The 23136-nt window shown below is 40.4% G+C and overlaps 1 long non-coding RNA gene across 1 annotated transcript; it reads left to right on the top strand.

The window, feature by feature from the left end:
* Positions 1-9132: 9132 nt before the first annotated feature.
* Positions 9133-18541, top strand: LOC131537000 (uncharacterized). The gene is made up of 3 exons (XR_009270157.1): positions 9133-9195; positions 18125-18283; positions 18447-18541. It is a non-coding gene; the product is annotated as an uncharacterized LOC131537000 (long non-coding RNA).
* Positions 18542-23136: the final 4595 nt, after the last annotated feature.

Below are 23136 nucleotides of genomic sequence, written 5' to 3'. Positions count from 1 at the left end.
AATGTCGTGCCTCACAGGACCATGGTGCTACATAAATACAGGCATACAGCAATGAAGTAAAACAATATAAACCTATACACAACTATTCTACTGATAGATTTTGACTATAAATATACTATATATAAAATTTTTTTTACCTATACATAAACTAAAAAATACAAACTATACAAACTATACGAGTGCTTCAGATAAATACTGTACATGTGCGAAGAGAAACATTGAGTCAGCAGCTGGCTGGGGAACAGTGCAGGATGATTTGTAGTGCATGAGCATGTAAACATACATATATTACTGAGTCTTTTTGTGGGATTTGTATACACATAGCAGTGTGTGTGAAAAGTGACTAGTGCGCATAGAGGAGGAGAGTGTGCTACTACAGGTGGTTTGTACAGGCCCACTCACCTGTGTGTAGAACACTTCGATTGCACAAAAAAAGTTCCATAAGTTTCAGATGGTCCATGTTTCAGGAGGTAGGGGGTTTGTATGGGGGTTCAGAGAGGGGCGGGGTGATTTGAGTTCAGGGCTCTCACAGCCTGGGGGAAAAAGCTGTTGAGCAGTCTGGCAGATCGGGCTCTGATGCTTCGGTACCGTCTTCCTGATGGTAGGAGCTGGAAGAGACTGTGGGAGGGGTGTGTGGATTCCTTTACGATACTATTGGCTTTGCTGGAGCATCGTGTAAGTAAAATGTCTAGGATGGAGGGGAGAGGGGCACCGATGATCTTTGCAGCTGTGTTCACTGTCCGCTGCAGGGTCTTGCGGTCTGCTGCAGTACAGTTCCCGTACCAGACAGTGATGCAGCTGGTCAGCACACTCTCAATGGTGCCCCTGTAGAAAGTGGTGAGGATGGGTGGAGGGAGATTTGCTCTTTTCAGCCGGCGGAGAAAGTGTAGGCGCTGTTGTGCCTTCTTGGAGAGTGACATGGTGTTGGTGGTCCAGGTGAGATCCTCTGTGATGTGCACCCCCAGGAATTTAGTGCTGCTGACTCTCTCCACAGGCGAGCTGTCGATGGTCAGTGGGGGGTGATCACCGGAGTTTCTTCTGAAGTCCATCACAACCTCCTTTGTCTTACTCACATTGAGGGACAGGTTGTTAGTGCCACACCATTTCGCCAGCTGTGCCACTTCCTCTCTGTAGTGCGTTTCATCGTTGTTGCTGATGAGACCTACCACTGTTGTGTCATCAACGAACTTGATGATGTGGTTGGAGCTGGACTTCGCAGTGTAGTCGTGGGTCAGCAGCGTGAAGAGCAGCGGGCTGAGCACACAGCCTTGTGGGGCACCTGTGCTCAGTGTGGTAGCGCTCGAGGTGTTGTGGCCGACACGGACTGACTGAGGTCTTCCGGTTAGAAAGTCCAGAATCCAATTACAGAGGGAGTTGTTAAGGCCCAGCAGGTTTAGTTTATTTATGAGCTGTTGTGGGATTATTGTGTTGAATGCTGAGCTGAAGTCAATGAACAGCATTCTAACATAAGAGTCTTTGTTTTCTAGGTGGGTAAAAGCCAGGTGGAGGGTGGAGGAAATTGCATCGTCCGTAGAGCGGTTTGGACGGTATGCAAACTGGAGCGGATCGAGTGTGTTGGGGAGGCTGGTTTTGATGTTGTGCATGATGACTAACCTCTCAAAGCACTTCATCATGATTGGAGTCAGTGCTATTGGACGGTAGTCATTTAGACAGGACACAGGTGATATCTTTGGTACCGGTATGATTGTTGTGGATTTGAGACATGGGACGACTGCCTGGCTCAGCGAGGTGTTGAAGATATCTGTTAGGACATCTGTCAGCTGTACAGCACAGTCTTTCAGTACACGGCCAGGTATGTTGAATGCAGTAATTGCATTTAATATCACTTTAAAATGTGATACATTTGAAGTTAATTACAAATACAATGTATTTAAGCGTCTAAAATAGCATATTTAATTTGCACTTGTGTGTGTTCTTTTAAAGTATATTATTTCTGCAATAAGTACACTTTATAAAAGTATACTTAAGTGCACTTCTTTTTCACAAGGGAAGTTATTATGAGAGAGCATTTAAAGTACCTAACCCTAACTATTAAGTCATAATTACGAGAAAGCATTATTATTATGAGATATTAAAGGTGCTGTATGTAGGATTGACACCTAGCGGTTGAACTAGGTATTGCAGTCCAAATTCAAAATATTGGAGACGGTTTTCTTCACCCGGCCCCTCCTCCTCAGACTTGACTCACACGCAGGTTGCAAGATTAACGACACCAACAGGAACGATGAATGAAATGAAATTTGTTGTGTTTTCCGCCAACTGGCAACCCGGGGTGACGAAATACAATTGGGTAAACTGTAGGGGTGTCCCCGACTAAGGGTTTTCATAGTCGAATCGGAATTTTCGAATCATGCCGATAGTCGACTGATAGTCGCCAGCTGTGCCACTTCCTCTCTGTAGTGCGGCCCAGAGCCATAGAGAGACAGAGTTGCGACAACGGAAGTTCAAAACGCTCAATCGTCACGTGATTCACGTAGACCTCAATAGTTCCAGGAAGTTAATAGCGGGCAATTGGAATGCATTGAGTTAGAGAGACAGAACTGCGATTTTTGGTAATTAGCAGACAATAAAATACTTTATTTACATTATTTATAAAATAATGTATACGTAGTCTATGTAGCTGTATCAGTGTTGCTTTTAAAAGATAAAATCCGCTAATATTTGAGGATTAATGTGGTCAGCTATCCTTACCTGCCATGTTAACATATTTTAGGTTGATGTTATCATGGTAAAAGTCCATGTTTGCTATATAAACAACATCGTGGTCTTTTACCAATGTAACTTCAGCCTCTCTGTATAAATATAATTATGTGTGTGTGTGTGTTTTCTAACAACTTGTATGTTAGTCAAGTGCAATCACATCTTAATGTTCATTGTCATTTTATTAATCTCATGGTAAATGTCAAGTTTGTTGTCTTTGAAAATTCATTCCAAATAAGTGAAGATATTTTAAGATTAAGTGGGAATTAATCTCTTTTAATGTTTTTGATTCTTGTGCACCCCTCCGTTATTAATATATAAATATATATTTGTAGTAGCCTATATTCAAATTTAAAATAACTTAAAACATTTTTACCCATTTAATCATATATTTTATGTATGTTAACTTTTGTTATGCACTTATTTACGTACTATAAAGCATGCTGTCCTTGAACAGTCTCCACTATAGTTTGCTGTGCTGCATGGGAGTGCTCCAGTCACTCACAGAAAGGAGTGTGAATGTATGGTTTCCTTACTGACATGGAGAGGAGAAAAAAAAGGATGCATCAAGTTTTGTTCAATTCACATTTATTTGTATAGCACTTTTTATTACAAACATTGTTTCAAAGCAGCTTTACAGAAAATGAATGTTTCTACATTACAAATAAGAGTTCTGTTAACAGGTGTAACTGTGTCAAAGTAATGCTCATATGGCAAAAATGTTCTAAAATTAGGCTATACAAATCATGCAGTTAAGTAATGTCATGAGTTCAGAAACAATGAATAAATTAAAGCAATGGTTACGTGATTTGATCATGTTGATTACAATGCAAGGAAAAATTAGCAGTTTTGTATGTTTATTCAGAGTCAGAGTCAGCTTTATCTGAAGTCCTCTCAAGGGCTGGCGTCATCTCTTCACAGGTGCTGGTCATCTTAAGTCTTCATAAGAGGCTGGATATAGTCAGCAGGAGCAATCTATAGATTACACCAACAAAATGTGATGTAATCATATAGGAACTGGCACTTTTTCACAAAGAACAGGGAAAGACTTGCCAAACCCAGTGAAGGGACTCATTGTGAGGGTGATATCTCATTACAGGGAGTCTTCAGGTGGTTCTTGTTCTGATCCAGATAGAGAAGGAGAAAAACACAGGAGAAACGCTCGCCTATTTTAAACTTTTTTTATTCTCACTCAGGTCCATCAGCATCCTTTGCAATAAATGTAAATCTATTAAATAACTTCCCAGCAGCAGAAATCACGTTTAAAAGCCTTAATTACACAACAAGGAATGAAACTGCCTGAAGAGAATGAATAACATCGCGTAAATCTACTAATTAAGTGAGGAATAATCTAATAATAATCTGCTTTAATGCACAAGGTAATTTGATTAGCTGTTCTGATAATATACCATTTTGTTCTATAAATGTCTTACCTTTTAAAAGTTCATCACAGCGGTCTCTTCTGCTGCATCTCTATGGCGCTGATAGTATGAGAGCTAACTTCTGGGAACTATTGAGCGGCTCCACGATCCGCCATTGCTGTAAAAAAAACGGTCCATTGGAGTCAACAGAGTTGTCGCAACTCTCTCTCTCTATGGCTCTGGTGCGGCCTAACCCCAAGCCTTTGGGGGCGGGACAAAATACATTACCAAGAGTCAAGTCAGACGTTCGACAGTTATAAATAAACAAGGAAAATGTGTAACGGATGCCCAGATACAAACCGGGTAAATAATGTTTTATGTTTTGATTAAAAGATAGTTAACATTAAACGTCAGCGAAACCCTTAAGAATTCACAATTTTTTTTTTTTACTATAGTGCTCTCATTATAACGTTATGTATATGATCGTAGTTATAATGTTCTGCATTTCTGTTTTGAGCTGCGCGCGCTGCAGATGACCAATAGAATGAAGCATATGATAGCAGGTTTTTAATCAATGGGATTTAACTCATTTATCTCACATCGAATACGCTTCGTTATTTATATAACATAACGTTAATATTACAACTTATAGGCTATCTGCACAAAATGCCCCGAATGCACATGAACGCGTCTGCGCGGCTCTGAACTCCTTTTGTGGACGCGTTCTTCACGCAATAACATGCAGAAACACAACTAAACACTAAAAAAATAACAGCGTTTTATTATAATAGTGTTCTCATTATAACTGTCACGGGTTGGGAGGAACAAAGACTTAATTGCTGGCAAAAGGAATCTTCTTTATTAACAAATGATAAAATAAACAAAAACACAACTGAAACCACCCCGAAGGGGAAAACGCCAGAATAACACAACCACTGAAAACAAGACATACACAAGGCACAGGGCAGACATAGGTAACAGGCATACCTGGCACAAAAGTGAGAGACGAACGAGCCCAAAACAGAAAACACAGGGAGCTTAAGAAGGGACAGCAATCAGGAACACAGCTGGGGCAAATTAAACAATAATGAGGTGAGTGGAGTTTGGGGAATTGAATCCGGGAGACAGTGACCTCTGGTGGTGAGAGGGAGCATCGTGGACCCGGATTCATGACAGGACCCCCCCTCTAAGGAACGGATTCCAGACGTTCCCAAGCACCCAACCAGGGGAAGGCAAGGCGAGAACGGAGCAGGGGAAGGGGAGGGATGGGGGAGGGCCAGGTCCATGCGCTGGAGGGGGACCTGGGGACTGAGGCAGCGCCGGCGGGATGGGGACCCAGGGCAGAACCAGCGGCCACACCGTAGCGGGTACCGCCGCCTCGAGAGGTTTGTGAGCGGGAAACGCCACCTCGAGAGGATCGTGAGCGGGCACCGCCGCCTCGGAGGAACTGTGAGCGGGCACCGCCGCCTCGAGAGGTTCGTGAGCGGACACCGCCGCCTCGGGAACCTTGTGTGCGGACACCGCCGCCTCGGGACGATCGTGAGCGGACACCGCCGCTTCGGGAGCTTTGTGTACGGGCACCGCCGCCTCGGGAACCCTGTGTGCGGACACCGCCGCTTCGGTAGCCCTGTGAGCGGGTGCCGCCGCCTCGGGAACTTCGTGAGCGGGAACCGCCGCTCTCCTCACCGACATCAGCAGAGGATCCTCAACGCTGCGTCTCAGCCCGGGACGCCCAAAGAAAAACCCCGAGATTTTGGAAGTGGCTGGCACGATCCGAGGAGGTTCTGGAGCAACAGCCCAGACTGGGAGGGGGGCACCCTCCCGCAGCTCCACCTCCTTCAAGTAGATGACGTGGTCGACCATCTCCCAATAGGACCACATCTAGCTCCCCCAGCTCCTCCCGGTTGACAGGCTCATCCAGGCCCGCTAAAAACAGGTGGATGAGGGTGCTCCCTCTAATCCCCAGCTCCTGGCCTACCTCGAAGAGGTCTTCGGCGTAACACCCAAAAGGGCGATTGTCTTGTGGGCAAGGATGCGGCCCACTGGCTGGGGCCTGGTTCCTCTGTCGACCAGGAGCTGGGTACAAGAAGATTCCCATTGCCGCTGAGTCTTCAAATGGCTCGTTCGTACTGTCACGGGTTGGGAGGAACGAAGACTTAATTGCTGGCAAAAGGAATCTTCTTTATTAACAAATTATAAAATAAACAAAAACACAACTGAAACCACCCCGAAGGGGAAAACGCCAGAATAACACAACCACTGAAAACAAGACATACACAAGGCACAGGGCAGACATAGGTAACAGGCATACCTGGCACAAAAGTGAGACGAACGAGCCCAAAACAGAAAACACAGGGAGCTTAAGAAGGGACAGCAATCAGGAACACAGCTGGGGCAAATTAAACAATAATGAGGTGAGTGGAGTTTGGGGAATTGAATCCGGGAGACAGTGACCTCTGGTGGTGAGAGGGAGCATCGTGGACCCGGATTCATGACAATAATGCTATGTTTATGACAGGTTTAGTCATAGTTATTAATATTCCGCATTGTTGTTCTGCTCGCACCGCGCGCTGAAGAGATAATCACCGTATGCGTTTTACTGCAGCGTAACTCAACCAAATGCATCTTATACGAGATAAATAATATATACACGATATAAATAAACTGACTGAAATGTTTTGAAATCACTTGTTGTACCCTACCTGATCGGAAAAAAAAAAAAAATGAAGTTGATTTGAGTCTTTTAAAGATTTAAATCCCTGCCGCCAAGATGCTCCTCTGTCGGTGATGGATTAGAAAGCGAAACTTTAATCTATAGGGGAAATTGGATTTATTCACGCACTTTGAAATATCTATTTAAAGCTTCTTTCTTTTAAGATTCTTATTTACAGCATTATCATAATAGGCTGTATATTAACTTATTGGGAGAAAACCGGTAGTTCGATGTGAAATCAGACACCAAGCACCCCCTTATAGCCAAAATGGTATGATCATAACACCCCGCGAATATTCGACTGTGAGATTGGGAGTCGAATCAGGCTCCTCGAATTCGAAGCATTGAATCGTCGACTATTCGGGGACACCCCTAGTAAACTGGCAGTGGGCGGGTTTCACAAACCATAACAAACCCAGAAATTCCGGGCCGGAATGCACATTTTCAAAGGAGAATAACTGACTGTAGAATTGTTTTTCAGATAAACAAGTTATCTGAAAAACATGCTAAGATTAACTTAGCATGTTTCTTAAATATCTGCAAACACATTATGGTATTTTTATGCTTTAGTAGAGTCAAAATCCTACATACAGTACCGTTAAGTCATTATTACGTTTGCAGAAGAAACTCTTTCCACACTGAGTGCAGGTGACAGATTTCTTGGCTCTTCTTTTTTTTTTAAAGTGTCTTTTTAGTCTTTAAGCAGCTCAAAAGGTTTTTCTCCAGGTTTGTCATGATGTTCCAGTTCCTCCTCCACTTCACTCAGTTCTTCACTCTCCTCATTTTTTTCCATCAGCTCTGAAATTAAAGGAAAAAAAGAGTTGTGAATGGACAGAAGAGTGATGATGTAATAAAATAAAATATTACCATCATTTTGATGCCTTCCTATAAATAACTATAAGTTCCTGAAACTTTTCATAAATGACATACATTGATCATTTAGTTATTTTTAAAATATTAAAGGAACAAATCCCATGTTTCTGATGTGAGAACTATTTAATAAATTTAATCAATGACACAATTAGATAATGTAATATTAACATTAAAAAATATATATAAAATAGTGCTATAATGTTGATTATTTAAATTATTTTACTAAAAAATGTTTTAATTATTAACCCTTAAATAGGCAAGAGTAGAAAATGATAAGCAAAAAATAATTTCATGTCATTTTTTTATATAATCTGGACTTTTTGTAATATTTGATATATTTTGGATTTTATGATTTGTATCTCCCAGGTAACGTTGCCTGTTTAGGGTATAAAAAACAGCCCAAGTCATCAATAATTCTATGATTTATTTAATGCAAACAAATATGGATTATTAAAAATATGCTGCATGTATGACATGTCTAAGTGTCCTAAAATTGAGGCATAGACATTTTTTGTATTTTTACATTTTTTAACTGTCTCATCTTTATCCTCAGGGGTGGGCAATTTCAACCCTTGAGGTCCACTGTCCTGCACAGTTAAGCGCCATCCCTAAACAATCATATAATGTAATTTATGTAACAAAATATAATTTTTTATGTAATCCTGAACACTTTTGTCAGATTTTTCAGATGTGTTTGAACAGGATTGAAGCTAAATGCTGCAGGATGGTGGCCCTATAGGAGCAGGGTCGGACACCCCTGTTCTACCATAAAATTAGCTGTGTGAAACCCTGCAAGAGAAAAATCTTGTTATAAATGCAAAGATGTAGTCAACTAAATGTAATATCATCCATTTGGATCAGTTGTGATCTGCGTCTCGGGCCGATGACGTCACTTCCAGGGAGGCATGCCCAGGCCTGTTGGACACGCCCCCGTCTGCTGACTCCACCCCCATGTCAAAACAGCGCCACATAGTGAGATGCGCAGAAACGTGAAGCGCAAAGGGGAAAACGGTATCGCAAGCGCAAACTTGACTGAAACGCAAAATAAAAGCTGCATTGCAAATAAATTAGTAGATATGGCCATGGAAAATATGTATTGCAAAATCATTGCTTTTGCTCTGTTTTATTTATATTTTGCAATTCTTTATTTTTCTTTGCAAAACTTATTTTCTTTTTGCAATACTTCATTTTCTTTTGCAATTCTTTATTTTTCTTTGCAAAATTTATTTTCTTCTTGCAATACTTCATTTTCTTTTGCAAAACTTTATTTTCTTTTGCATTAAATTGACTCCATAATTTATTATATGTAAGTGTGAACTCGTGAAATGATGTTTTATTAACAAAGTTCGGGAGGAGCACGTACAGATAATTAACCTAATTAACACGAGAGGAGCACAATCAGTAATCAACCCAGTTAACAAGATAAGAGGCGTGTATATACACAGCAGACTTACCTCTGTTCATTGACAATTTTCCAGCGGTGGATGTGATGTGGAGTGAGTGGATGGTCTCATTCTGTTTGTGACGGTATGCTACAAAACAGTGTTGTTTTTTACTACCAAGATATTCGTTATTCGTAAACAATGACACGTGCAAACAAAGAGCGTTCAGAGCTCATCCTGTTCGCGCAGACAGGATACGTCATCAGCGCTTTCATGCTTTCATGTTTTTTTTCAAACACCAGTTAAATCCAATAGCTACATTATGGTGTATTTGGAACGCGCGACAGCGCATCCGCTACCACATTTTTCGATCCTTGAACGTGCCGAATATCCAAGCAGAAAGACTACAAAAACAGAGACCACCGGATCAACCTTTGATTCGGACACTGTAAAGAATTTAAAAATGTCAAAGGATTATGATCTGTATATATCACAATTGGTGCACTGGAAGTAAGATAAACAGCAAAATGCTGAAATGCCCAAATTTACATTTACATTTACATTTAGTCATTTTGCAGACGCTTTTATCCAAAGCGACTTACAATTTGGGGAATACATAAAGCGATTCATCCTGAAGAGGCAATCCGACAAACGAAGTGCTTGTAACACCAAGTCTCAGGCATTGTTTAAATAAGTACAAGCTAGCAAGGGAAGGAATAAAAAAGGAGAAAGAGTTTTTTTTTTTTTTCAAGTAGTCAAGTAGTCAAGTAGTGTCGAAAGAGATGAGTTTTCAGCTGTTGCTTGAAGATGGACAGGGATCCAGCACTCCGAATATGGGTGGGAAGATCATTCCACCAGCCAGGAATGGTGACCGAGAATGTTCTGGAGAGTGATTTTGAGCCTCTTTGTGATGGTACCACGAGGCGTCGCACGCGTGTTGATGGTGATGTGTTGAAAGTATTTTGGAGCTAAAGTCCCCCGTAATGACAAACGCTGAATCTGGGTGTGCGGTTTCCTGATCACTTATATTCCTGTACAGTTCCCTGAGTGCCTGGTCTGTGTTGGCTTGAGGGTGAATGTAGACAGCCGTGATTATGATCGCTGTGAATTCCCTCGGCAGCCAGAATGGTCGACACAGAAGCATATGAAATTCCAGATCAGGGGAGCAGAAGGATTTAATGGAGTGTAGGTTCCTTTCATCACACCACGAGTTGTTGATATAGAAACAAACGCCCCCACCTCTGCTTTTCCCTGTGAGCTCTTTCGTTCTGTCCGAGCGATGCACGGAGAAGCCTGTGAGCTCGATGGCTGAGTGTGGAACCATTGCAGGCATCCAGGTTTCTATGAGGCAAATAACGCAGAAGTCCCTTGTTTCTCGTTGGTATGAGATGCGTGCACGCAGTTCACAGAGTTTGTTATCCAGTGACTGAACGTTAGCCAGCAAAATGGTTTGGGAGAGGAGGTCGAAAGGCACGGCGTCTCAGTCTGACGAGAACGCCAGCTCTCTTCCCTCTTTTTCGGCTGCGTTTCTTTCGTCGTGGTCGTGCGTTCCAGACAAAGGGCTCTGATGCGGTGTCTGTGAACAATCCACCGGCGTTCAGGAACTCAAAGTCCGGTTTGCGTTGCGCGACAGAAGAACCGATGTTTAAAAGCGTGTCTCTATCGTAGACAGTTATACTAACGACATCTAACACGCAAAAACAACAAAAAAAAACAAACAAAACATACGAAAACCTGCAGAGTTTTCTCGGAGCTCGCAACACGGCTGCCATCCTCGGCGCCATCTCGTACGATGTACGATCAAAGATTACACCAAGATTTCTGACCGAAGTTGATGGGGTAATTGTTGATGAACCTAACTGGATCGTGATGTCATGCTGTAGAGTTGGAGCGGCGGGAAAGACAAGAAGCTCAGTCTTTGCCAGGTTGAGCTGAATAAGAGCTAATGCTTCTTTCTCAACTACAGAGTAATGACGCTGATAAGAGTAAAACTTCCTTGAAAAGAAACTGGCTGGATGATCGACTCCCTCTGTATCGGACTGCTGAAAAACAGCTCCAGCTCCAACGTTACTGGCATCAACATACAACGTAAACGTTTTATCGAAACACGGAGCCAGAAGCACAGGTGCAGAAGACAGCAAGGACTTAACATTTTCAAAAGCCAGTTGGCAACTACAGGACCAGACAAACTTTGTCTTACTCTTCAATTAATCCATAAGAGGTGCCACTACTGTGGAGAAATTACAACAAGAAGACTGGTAGTATCCTACCAATCCTAAAAACCGCATGAGCTCTTTTTTTGTCATCGGAGGGGGAAAGTCCTGGATGGCTTGTAACTTAGCCTGCACTGGACACACTTTACCATTGCCCACCACCTTACCGAGGTACGTCAGGGTCACTGTAGCGAACTCACATTCTAAATTCACTGTAAGCCAAGCATCAGAAAGACATTGCAACACCGCAGGAAGGCACTTTAAATGAGATTCCCAACTGTCACTAAAAACGACCAAATCGTCCAGCACAGCCCTCAAGACCTGAAATTATTCGGTTCATGAGGCGTTGAAAAGTAACTGGAGCGTTTCGAAGACCGAAACTCATAACTTGATAAGAGAAAATCCCGGACGGAGTGACAAAAGACGATATTTCTTGTGCTCTCTTTGTTAAAGGCACTTGCCAATAGCCCTTCAGCAAGTCAAACTTGCTAACGAACTTGGCTGACCCCACCTGATCAACGCAATCTTCAATGCAGGACAGAGGGAAACAGTCTGGCTTAGTTAAGCTATTGACTTTGTGAAAATCTGTACAGAATCAAACAGTACCATCTGACTTTCCCACTAATAAACATGGGGAAGCCCAATCAGAGGACGAAGGTACCGCAATATTGTGATCCAGCATATACTTGATTTCTTTCTCCATCAATTCCCGTTTCTCAGGTGCAACACGGTAAAAACGCAGTTTGATAGGCTTTGCATCCCCCACATCAATATCATTTTGCACCCAGTCAGTACGCGAAGGCACATCTCCAAACAATTCAGGAAAGCTACGTAACAACTGACATAACTCCTGACATCTTTCATGAGACAAATAATGGAGAGTAAGTTCTGCAAAGATTCAGAATTTTTTTAAGCGACCGCGGAACACACAAACATCAGGTGAAATAATCTCCTCTTCCTCCCCCACTAAACTCACCGTACCCCCACCAACAGATACGGAAGAAAGTACCGAATGCAAAGATATCTGATTCGTTACAGATTTAGTCTCATTTTCATAGTATGGTTTTAATAAGTTTACATGGTACTGTTTAACTGACTTTTTCCATGATGAAGTTATAACTTCATAATTTTCATCACTCAACATTGCATAAGAAACGGGCCATTAAATTTGGCTTCAAAAGGAGAAGACACTATTGGCCGGACTACCAAAACTTGATCTCTTTGTTCAAACACACGACGTTTGACTGAGTCGGTTCTTGAACCCCAAAACATACGATGTCAAATTCTTGGAGGCTCTGCAACTTTACCAGCCTCTTGAAAAACAAACAATAAACCACAAACTTTATGACCAAAGACTAAATCATCAGCCGTACTTTCTAGTACTAATTCGCGAGCAGCTAACATCATCCAGGGTAAACCCTCTTCCCAATCTTGATCTAATTGCACAAAATATGCTCGAAGAAGCGATTTTACAGACTGATGAAATCTCTCCAACGCACCCTGACTTTGTGCGTGGTATGCAGTAGATTGATTATGCTTAATGTGAAGCTGTTTCAGAACCTGCTGAAAAAAAGTCAGGTTTGAACCTTAGTCACTTTGGATGATTTTTGGAATTCCAGAGACAGATATAAATTGAGTTAACGCTCTCACAATAGAACGTGACGTTATACTATGTAACAGATATGCTGCCGGAAAACGCGTGTTCAAGCACATCACAGTAAATAAATAATTGCTTCTGGACTTCGAACGAGGAAGTGACCCAAAACAATCGACGATGAGGTGTTCAAAAGGTTCACCAACAGCTTGAATTGGTTTCAAAGGTGCAGGTTTCAACACTTGATTCGGCTTACTGGTTAGCTGGCAGGTCTTACATTTTTTAATACAATAGAGATGTCTCGTTTTAGACGCAGACAAAAAAAAGTTTTGCAGCAAGCGTTCATAAGTTTTACGCACACCCTGATTGATCATGTGCAATTTCGATCATTGTACGTCGAAACTTAACAGAAATCACCACCTGGAAGACAGGATACCCAACAAAATCACCTTTGTGATGAATCCATTTCCTCAGTAACACGCCATCGCTAACAAAATATCCAAGAGCAAGGTTACCTACAGTGGGGCAAAAAAGTATTTAGTCAGCCACCAATTGTGCAAGTTTTCCCACTTAAAAAGATGAGAGAGGCCTGTAATTGTCATCATAGGTATACCTCAACTATGAGAGACAAAATGAGAAAAAAAAATCCAGAAAATCACATTGTAGGATTTTTAAAGAATTTATTTGCAAATTATGGTGGAAAATAAGTATTTGGTCAATAACAAAATCTCAATACTTTGTTATATACCCTTTGTTGGCAATGACAGAGGTCAAACGTTTTCTGTAAATCTTCACAAGGTTTTCACACACAGTTGCTGGTATTTTGGCCCATTCCTCCATGCAGATCTCCTCTAGAGCAGTAATGTTTTGGGGTTGTCGCTGGGCAACATGGACTTTCAACTCCCTCCAAAGATTTTCGATGGGGTTGAAATCTGGAGACTGGCTAGGCCACTCCAGGACCTTGAAATGCTTCTTATGAAGCCACTCCTTCGTTGCCCAGGCGGTGTGTTTGGGATCATTGTCATGCTGAAAGACCCAGCCACGTTTCATCTTCAATGCCCTTGCTGATGGAAGGAGGTTTTCACTCAAAATCTCACGATACATGGCCCCATTCATTCTTTCGTTTACACGGATCAGTCGTCCTGGTCCCTTTGCAGAAAAACAGCCCCAAAACATGATGTTTCCACCCCCATGCTTCACAGTAGGTATGGTGTTCTTTGGATGCAACTCAGCATTCTTTCTCCTCCAAACACGACAAGTTGAGTTTTTACCAAAAAGTTATATTTTGGTTTGATCTGACCATATGAAAATATGGTCCCAATCCTCTTCTGGATCATCCAAATGCTCTCTAGCAAACTTCAGATGGGCCCAGACATGTACTGGCTTAAGCAGGGGGACACGTCTGGCACTGCAGGATTTGAGTCCCTGGCGGCGCAGTGTGTTACTGATGGTAGCCTTTGTTACTTTGGTCCCAGCTCTCTGCAGGTCATTCACTAGGTCCCCCCATGTGGTTCTGGGATTTTTGCTCATAGTTCTTGTGATCATTTTGACCCCACGGGGTGAGATCTTGCGTGGAGCCCCAGATCGAGGGAGATTATCAGTGGTCTTGCATGTCTTCCATTTTCTAATAATTGCTCCCACAGTTGATTTCTTCACACCAAGCTGCTTACCTATTGCAGATTCAGTCTTCCCAGCATGGTGCAGGTCTACAATTTTGTTTCTGGTGTCCTCTGACAGCTCTTTGGTCTTGGCCATGGTGGAGTTTGGAGTTGGACTGTTTGAGGTTGTGGACAGGTGTCTTTTATACTGATAATGAGTTCAAACAGATGCCATTAATACAGGTAACGAGTGGAGGACAGAGGAGCCTCTTAAAGAATAAATTACAGGTCTGTGAGAGCCAGAAATCTTGCTTGTTTGTAGGTGATCAAATACTTATTTTACCAAGGAATTTACCAATTAATTCTTTAAAAATCCTACAATGTGATTTTCTGGATTTTTTTTCTCATTTTTTTCTCATATACCTATGATGAAAATTACAGGCCTCTCTCATCTTTTTAAGTGGGAGAACTTGCACAATTGGTGGCTGACTAAATACTTTTTTGCCCCACTGTATTTCTGCGGGAGTGACAGCACACTGGGAAAGCTAATCCAAAGAATAATCAGCTCGCTGCTCTTTTCCAAGTTCCTCTGCCGAAACAGGAAAAGACAATGCAAATCAGGAACAAACAAATCAGTGCAAGCTTTATTAAACTGAATTTTCTTTTGATCAGTCAACCCATTGCACGAGTCACTACACAGGTGGCATCTTGACTGTTCCATTTTGTTTTTATTATTAGCATTAATTATAGGGAACACTGAACTGTCAGCCCATACACGCTCATCTACTAGTCCGTTTCCTAGAATAATATGAACTCCTTCAATTGGCAAGGCTGGTTGTACTCCCACTGCAACCTCACCTTGAATCAATTCAGACTGAAGTCTTACCTTATGAAGAGGCACAGACAAAACATTCAGTCCTATTCCCTTAATTAACACACTCTCACTAGTATGGGATTGTGAAGAAAACGGCAGAACAGACTAAGATGAATGAATCCATTGATCCAGTATTCCTTAATATTTTAACAGGGACTTCTTTCTCCTCTCCTACTAAAGATACACGACCTTCTGCCTCACATCGTATACAGTTCAGGGAAGGAACATGATTGCGCTAAAGAGATTCCTTCTCCATTAATTGTTTTTCACATGGCCACACAGTGTACATTAAAAGTGGTTCATTGTATTCTGATTTGATCTTGACAAAGTATGTCACAGGTTGAAGGAACTGTTCCCCAAAATGTAAATTACATTTTAAACCTGTATGACTTCCTAATGTAGAAGACAAAAGCGGGTGTTTTAAAGGGATAGTTCACCCAAAAATGAAAAGTCTGTCATTAATTACTCACCCTCGTGTCGTTCCAAACCCATAAGACCTTTGTTCATCTTCGGAACACAAATTAAGATATTTCTGATTAAATCTGAGAGCTCGCTGACCCTCCCATAGATAGCAAGGGTCCTACCACGTTCAAGGTCGAGGAAGGTACCAAGAAAATTTACAAAATAGTCCATGTGACATCAGTGGTTCAACCGTAATTTTTTGAAGCTACGAGAATACTTTTTGTTGGTACTCTCCAAAATTGAAGAATTGTTAAATAAAGGTATTTAATTTTTTTTGCACAAAAAGTATTCTCGTAGCTTCATAACATTACGGTTGAACCACATGGATTAGTTTATCAATGTTCTTGTTAATGTGGTAGGACTCCTGTCAGGAGGGTTTAATCAAAAAATATCTTAATTTGTGCTCCGAGGATGGAACAAAGTTCTTAAGGATTTGGAATGACATGAGAGTGAGTAATTAATGACAGACTTTTCATTTTTGGTGAACTATCCCTTTAATGAATTTAACAGTCTCTTTTTTTCTCCTTTTTTCTATATCTAACTTTAAAGACACAGAAATCTCAAAAGTAGTCCATTTTACTTGTGCATTATATTTCAGGTTTTGTAATGTTTTTGGAACCTTTAAGCAAGTCAGTATGCACCGCTGTTGTGTTGAAAAGAGTATTAAAAAAAAATCTTATTTTGCTTCTTCTGCATTAGAAAGTAACACCAATTTGGAATGACATGACTTAAGCTTAGCAACTTATGAAAGTTTTAATTTTGGAACTACCCCCTTTAAATAATTTTTCATGTTACCATTGGTGTGCCATATACTTAATGTACTTGATTTATTTTTAATCAGAAAATTTTGTTTTACTCCGTGTTGTGTTGGCCCCTGATAATATTAGGAGGCTGGATATTTTGGAAAGTCTCACTTCGGTTGAACACTTGAAAACAATTCTTCAAGAAAAGCTTGAAATCAAGGATGATTTTCTGATTCAGTTTGAGGATCCTGAGTTCGGAAATGAACTCTGTAACTTGACCAATATAACAGAGCTTCCACCAGAAAGAGCAGTGCTGAAGATACTCCAGAAAGTACCTGAAGAATCAGAACCTGAGACCTCGATTTCCTATTTAGACACTGCCAGTATCTTCCCCATCTGATAGCTCAAACCAGAGTTCCCCCTTTGTGTTTGTGAGACAGCATGAAAATTCTCAATGGCCCTCTCCTTTCCCGATTCCCAAGTTCTCTTATGATGTTGAGTTGCGGCTTGAGAAGGGGAATGGGAATTTTAAAGAAGATGGAACACTGATCACAGTACCAAGAGAAATGAAAATGGACATCCTGGATAGCATAGCTCAGGAAATCTTTTCATTCAAAGCTTACCCAAACAATCAAGGACCCAGGCTCAGGAACAGGTTATCACAGCTGGACTATGAGCATCAAATATAAGGTTGGGAACTACCGTCAGAAAATGAAGCGTTAGCGTTAGTTCTGGCAGGTCACGTGAGTCAAGCTTGCATCAGCTGATTCTCAGCTGATCGTATCTACCTATAGGAATACAACACCTATCGCGGCATTCCTATATAAGCTCTATTCCGTATCAATCAGCAGCTTTTTCCGCTTGCTCAGGAGCAAATCACCCTCCTCCATCCCCTTCATTCCCAACTCCTCCTTTCGCAGTCAGGACTTGTCTTTCTGATATTCCTGATGAATCAGACTTAAATACACTAAATACACTTAAATATCATTAAGTACATTAATGATATCTGCTTTGTTCTGTTCTGTTTACCCTAAGGGGGTTATTATTGTTGCTCTCCCTGCTCATTCATGACAGGCTGCATGGATGGGCAGGGAGTTTTTGCACAGAACAGAACCATACCGCGAAATCAAAACTTTATGCCAAGTATCTATCTTTTGACGATAGTGGTCCTGACAGAACTACGATCAGCAGGTTGCTCTGAAGTCACTGTGAACCAAAAAAGAGTGAACAAGGACTCTAGATGTTTAAAGAAAGCAAAGAGATGCGAGGTAAACTTCCTCCCAGACAACCCAGTAGGGCAGACAGATTATTCCTTACAGAAGGAAAAAGAAGCAATACAGGAAGAAATGAAGAAGAAACATTTCAGCATGGCATTTGTTGACTCCAAAATGAAACTGACATTCTCTCTGAGAAGGAAGGAGATAGTTGGTGAAGAACCTCTTGTGGCTGATGTCCTAAAACAATGGCCAGCATTTTTGGCCAGAGTTTATGTATTTGAGATTATTTATTTAAAGATTAATTAACTGGTGTAACCTTAATTCTAACTGTTCACTGTGTGTGTGTGTGTGTGTGTGTGTGTGTTTTTTAAAGGTCTGTGCTGAGTTTTACAGAATTACACAAACCAACCTGAAGAGTACCTTTTTCTCTTCTTTGGATGAATACACGTTAAAGATGATCATGTTGTACCGATCACTTGGTGGTGTCTATGGAGCTGAAATGAAGACCCTCCTAGACCAACTTGATAATCAAGTAATTATTTACCAACTGGATAAGTAATTATTTAGTGTTAAATCATGTAAACATATTATGAAATTTGTAACCTGTGAATGAGCATAATAGTGCCCTTTAAAAGTAAGCCCTAATAGCTTCTAGTTGAATATAACATGCATATAACTTTTTCTGTGTCTTTCAGGCTTCTGATGTGCTTGCTCAAAGAAAGGCTACAGCTCTCAAAGGTCTACCTTTGTTTATGAGGGAAAAGTCTGGAAACTTCCTGAAGACTTACCTGGTAAGTGTGTGTTATCAGTCTGTCATCAGCATATACACTCATACCTGAGATACTAACCAGATCCTGTAAAGAGTAAACAGTTTTGTCTGCTGTCCGAAACTAATATGCTATCTGTTCTATAAGCCAAAAGGCAGGGGAAAGAGTAGAAAGGAGGAGACAAAGTGTTGGTAAAAATGTATTTATTGAATAATCTTAGTTGAATCCTTCTCAGTGATAAGTCTGACAGCACTAATTCAACAAGTGTTATACCCAAGCAAACACAATGGGAAAATTACTGCACATGTGAATTTTGGGTGACCTATCACAAACAATATAAAAAGCTCTTTCTGGTCTAGCAGAATTCAATCAATCAAAAAATGGGTTTTGATTCTGTCTTTATGCTTCTTTTTACTGCAGGACACAGAATGAGCCACACATTTAGCTAATGATTTTATCATACAATGCAAACATTATTGTTCTTAATATTCATACAAATATTTTAAACTATCAAAATAAGTGAGCAGCTGCTTTTTAGGCAGAACTAGTTCTGGGCACATGACACAACAAATACAGGGTGTACAGCGATTTATGCTTTCAAAAAAGTAAGTATTTCCATTGCAGTAACGTTGATGAACGTTACAAAAAACAAAATCAACTCTTGAATGACAAATTTAAAACTATTTGCTCAGGGGTGGTTGCTGTGGGTTACATCATCTATCAGCCTACAACATGATTCCTGTTTGTTAATGACACACATAGTGTGCGTTTCTACCTAGGTAAGTTTGAGCTATTGTATCAGACACACATAGTTGTTTAGGTCATTAGTTAAATAAACCTAAGCTGAGATATTGTTGCAATTATTTCACGCCGAACTGAGTATATTTGCATGTTTAAAAACCCCCAATGTTTTTGCACATGTGTGGAATCTCGCGCGAGTGATGGTGTGTGATGTTTTGCGATAACCACGAGAGCCGCAACTAAAACTTTTATTTACTGTTTTGCAGAATAAACACCCTTTAAATGTGCAACCCCTCTTTGTGAACTCTTCACTGCACACTGGGAAGTGTTACATATACGTTAAACAATACTCTACGATCTGAAAGAGGAAGTCCAAGGCTTATAAAGCGTGTCTGATGTGATTCAGCTGTTTGTGTGTAATCAGTGCAATGGATGATGGGAAATGTAGTCCAGTGTATAGTGTAACAGTCTGTGTAGTGTGAGAGTCCATGTGGTGAGCGGGTGACCTTTGATGGTGAGTAAACGGAAGTTCATAGACCGGATTCGTGATAGGGACTCTGTTCAATATCCTGCAGAATCACCACATTCCAGAAGAGTCTAAAGATTCCTCCTTAAGTAGCTTTAAGTGCTACTTAGGAGTCGCTATCCGTTGGTCAAGTGCTGAAATATCAATTTATAGAATGGCTGGTAATTGTAGTACATGTTCGTTTATTGAAATGTTAACCTAATGCTGCATTCCAGACAGCTCGGATAATATAATATAGTAGCCTATATATTAATATATAAAAAGTGTAATATTAATATACTATATATAATAATAATAATTAAATAATTAAAGAGGGTTCTGCCCGTATTACCGTATTGACCCGAATATAAGACAACCCTGATTATAAGACGACTCCCTTTTTCCAGATGTACCTTTTGGAAAAAGGCTTTTTGAAAACCAAATCTTGTTTTGTTTTTTCTCTCTGTAAAACACTTTTTCTTAAATTATTTTCATATTGCATATTTTTCCTATTTTAATTTTTGTTTTGAAAGTATGGTAAATACTGGTGTATTTGTACCAACAATGGCATTGAAAAATATACACTTTTTGATATACCATAAAAATAGGCTATCATTTAGGCTATCCATCTCATAGTAGCCTACCAAAATTTTATTAACATTAGAAGTGAAATCTTATGGTAGTCTTCAAATATGGGTACAATCTTATGTTTTAAAATCACTTACAGAGGAAATTTGGTCCCATCAGGCTAACATGACAGTCACGATCTCATGCCGCTGTCAGCATTTTCTTTTTCTTTTGTTTTCACTCACGATCTTTACAACACACATTACATGGCACACTCGTTTTATGCATTTTTGCGCCATCTATTGTTGTGGGTGTATTATTGACATGTCAAAGTCTAGACCCTGAATATAAGTCGACCGCGTTTTTTCAGATGTATTTCCAAAAAAAAACATCGTCTTATATTCGGGTCAATACGGTATTTAATTTAATTTTATAGAAATAAAAAAACGAGTACTAAAGTGTACAATAAAGTACAATCAAAAGCTTCAATTATAATCACACTGCACATGAATAAAGTTAAAGGTGTAATCTGCTGATTGTCCTGCAGGTGACCTCATAATTCTGTCTTCTTACGATGCACGTAAGGCTTTACGATTATTCCAGAGCACTCGTAGATCTACGATGATTTTCAAGTGCTACGTAAGTTACGATGCTTTTGGGAAACAGACCGTAATATTAAGATCAGTCGTACAATCGTTTTTTACGAACTTCTTAGGCTTACAATGCTTTTGGGAAACGTAGCCCTGATCGAGACATCCAGAGATTTAGTTTGGATTTATTTTTTCTTTCAGTTTTTTTTTTTATTCTCTTCTAAGACAAGACAAAGAAAAAACTCCATGTGTCATACTATTTTAAAAATGCTGTTTATTAAAAAAAGGACTGAGAACATGAAGATTAAAGAAGCATTCAGAGTGAAACATATGAAAAATATGTAGAGATACAGATTCCCTAAAGTTGCAAGTCAGAGCAGCATTCAAGTATTTTGTGAAAGTGTGAGGTGCCACCATGCAACCACATGAAGAGAGAGGCATCAGACTCTCCACTGCTTAAAGGGATAGTTCACCCAAAAAATGAAAATTCTGTCATTAATTACTCATGTCGTTCCAAACCCTTACTTGCGTTGTCAGGTTACTGATGTGCATGTAAACACGATTGACAAAGTAGTCCGTGTGACATCAGTCCGTCAACTGTAATTTTATGAAGCCACGAGAATACTTTTTGCGCAAAGAAAACAAATAACGATTTTATTCCACATTTTCATCTCTACTGTTTCTCTTGTGAATTTGCGTATCTGACTCCGAGTATTCCATACATTTGTCAGTTGTGATGTTAAATTAAGCCTGCAACATATCAGCGGGAAACTTTCAGCTCATACTGTATATTATCCTCTCATGCAGTTATAAATGCAGCATTGTGACTGAACCACTTCTACTTCTGCTGCACGAGATGAGAACACATTTTTATCATTTTCTGAGTCATGAAAAAGTCTGCTTTTGGGATATATTTCCTTCTTTCTTTACTGCGAGACATTTGCTCTTTAATCTGCACTAACGATGCGTTCCTGTCACAAATCACACATGCGCACTTCAATAAGCTGACAGAAAGTGGGTTATTGCGTTTACATGCTGCGCGAAATTGGAGTAAGAGGCAAAAAACTACCTGTTACGACTGGTTTATGCTTAAGCTGTTTATGACCTTACTCCGATGAAAGAAAGATGACCACGTGCGTTTTTGGCTTAAGCATAATCGGCTTAAGAACGTGAATGTAAATGCGCTCTATGGGAGGGTCTGAGAGCTCTCAGATTCCATCAAAAATATCTTAATTTGTGTTCCGAAGATGAACGGAGGAGGTCTTACGGGTTTGGAACGACATTAGGGTGAGTAATTAATGACAGAATTTTCAAGTCTATAAGAAAAAGAGCCTAGGTGGAACAAGCGACCATTTAGGCTCCACTGTGTTTAGTGCTTGCATGTCAAAGTGCAGATCTGAGAAAACTTTCTGATGTCTGTTTGGTGCATAAGATATGAGCTGTCCATCTGCATTGGATCGCCAGGACCCTAGCTCATGTGGAAAACATTTTGAACATTTTGATTTGAACACCCTTGTCTAGAGTGTGCAATTGGAGGTGCCATTAAACATGGCTCATGCATGCTGCATGCTCAAACACTTAAAACACTTCTCATGCAAATCCTCACTCAAAATAAATGAAGATACATTGGCACACACTTCTTGAACAACATCATGTTCCACCAATGAGGAGATAAAATATTCACTTGGTAAGGGCTGCTGAAAAATCACACAAAAATCAACATAATGCATGTGTCAAGATAAACCACTTTCTCAAGAAGATAAATCAGAGGATTGATGGCACCTCAGAGGGTGAAGTTAGGCATCATGAGCTAAAGAATTTCTCAAAGAAGACAATGCCATTTTACATTCACCCGTTTTAATCTTATCCATCGGTTTCAGCAAACCTCCATTGGGCAGCACAACATATTCAATTGGAGACATGCACAACTCTGTAATATATATATTTACTTAATATCTTCACCAGGCTGGCTAGACAAGGTCCACCATAAAAACCTGACCCCTACTGGCCGAGGACTAACACGTTTAAAGGCAGGGAAGGTGATTTGGTTCAAAAACCTTTTTTATGATGCTGGTTGAAAGTCTCTTCCCAATAGCAATCACCTAGTGCTCTAAATTTATTTATACGTATTCATATCATCTGTGGAAGGCGTAGGACCATAAAATTGTTCATCCAATCAAAATGCTCGGTCCGAACATTATGATAGGCTGTCCTG

Source organism: Onychostoma macrolepis, chromosome 03, assembly GCF_012432095.1.
Source record: "Onychostoma macrolepis isolate SWU-2019 chromosome 03, ASM1243209v1, whole genome shotgun sequence".
In the NCBI taxonomy this organism is placed as follows: domain Eukaryota; kingdom Metazoa; phylum Chordata; class Actinopteri; order Cypriniformes; family Cyprinidae; genus Onychostoma; species Onychostoma macrolepis.
This window is presented reverse-complemented; position numbering and strand designations above follow the sequence as displayed.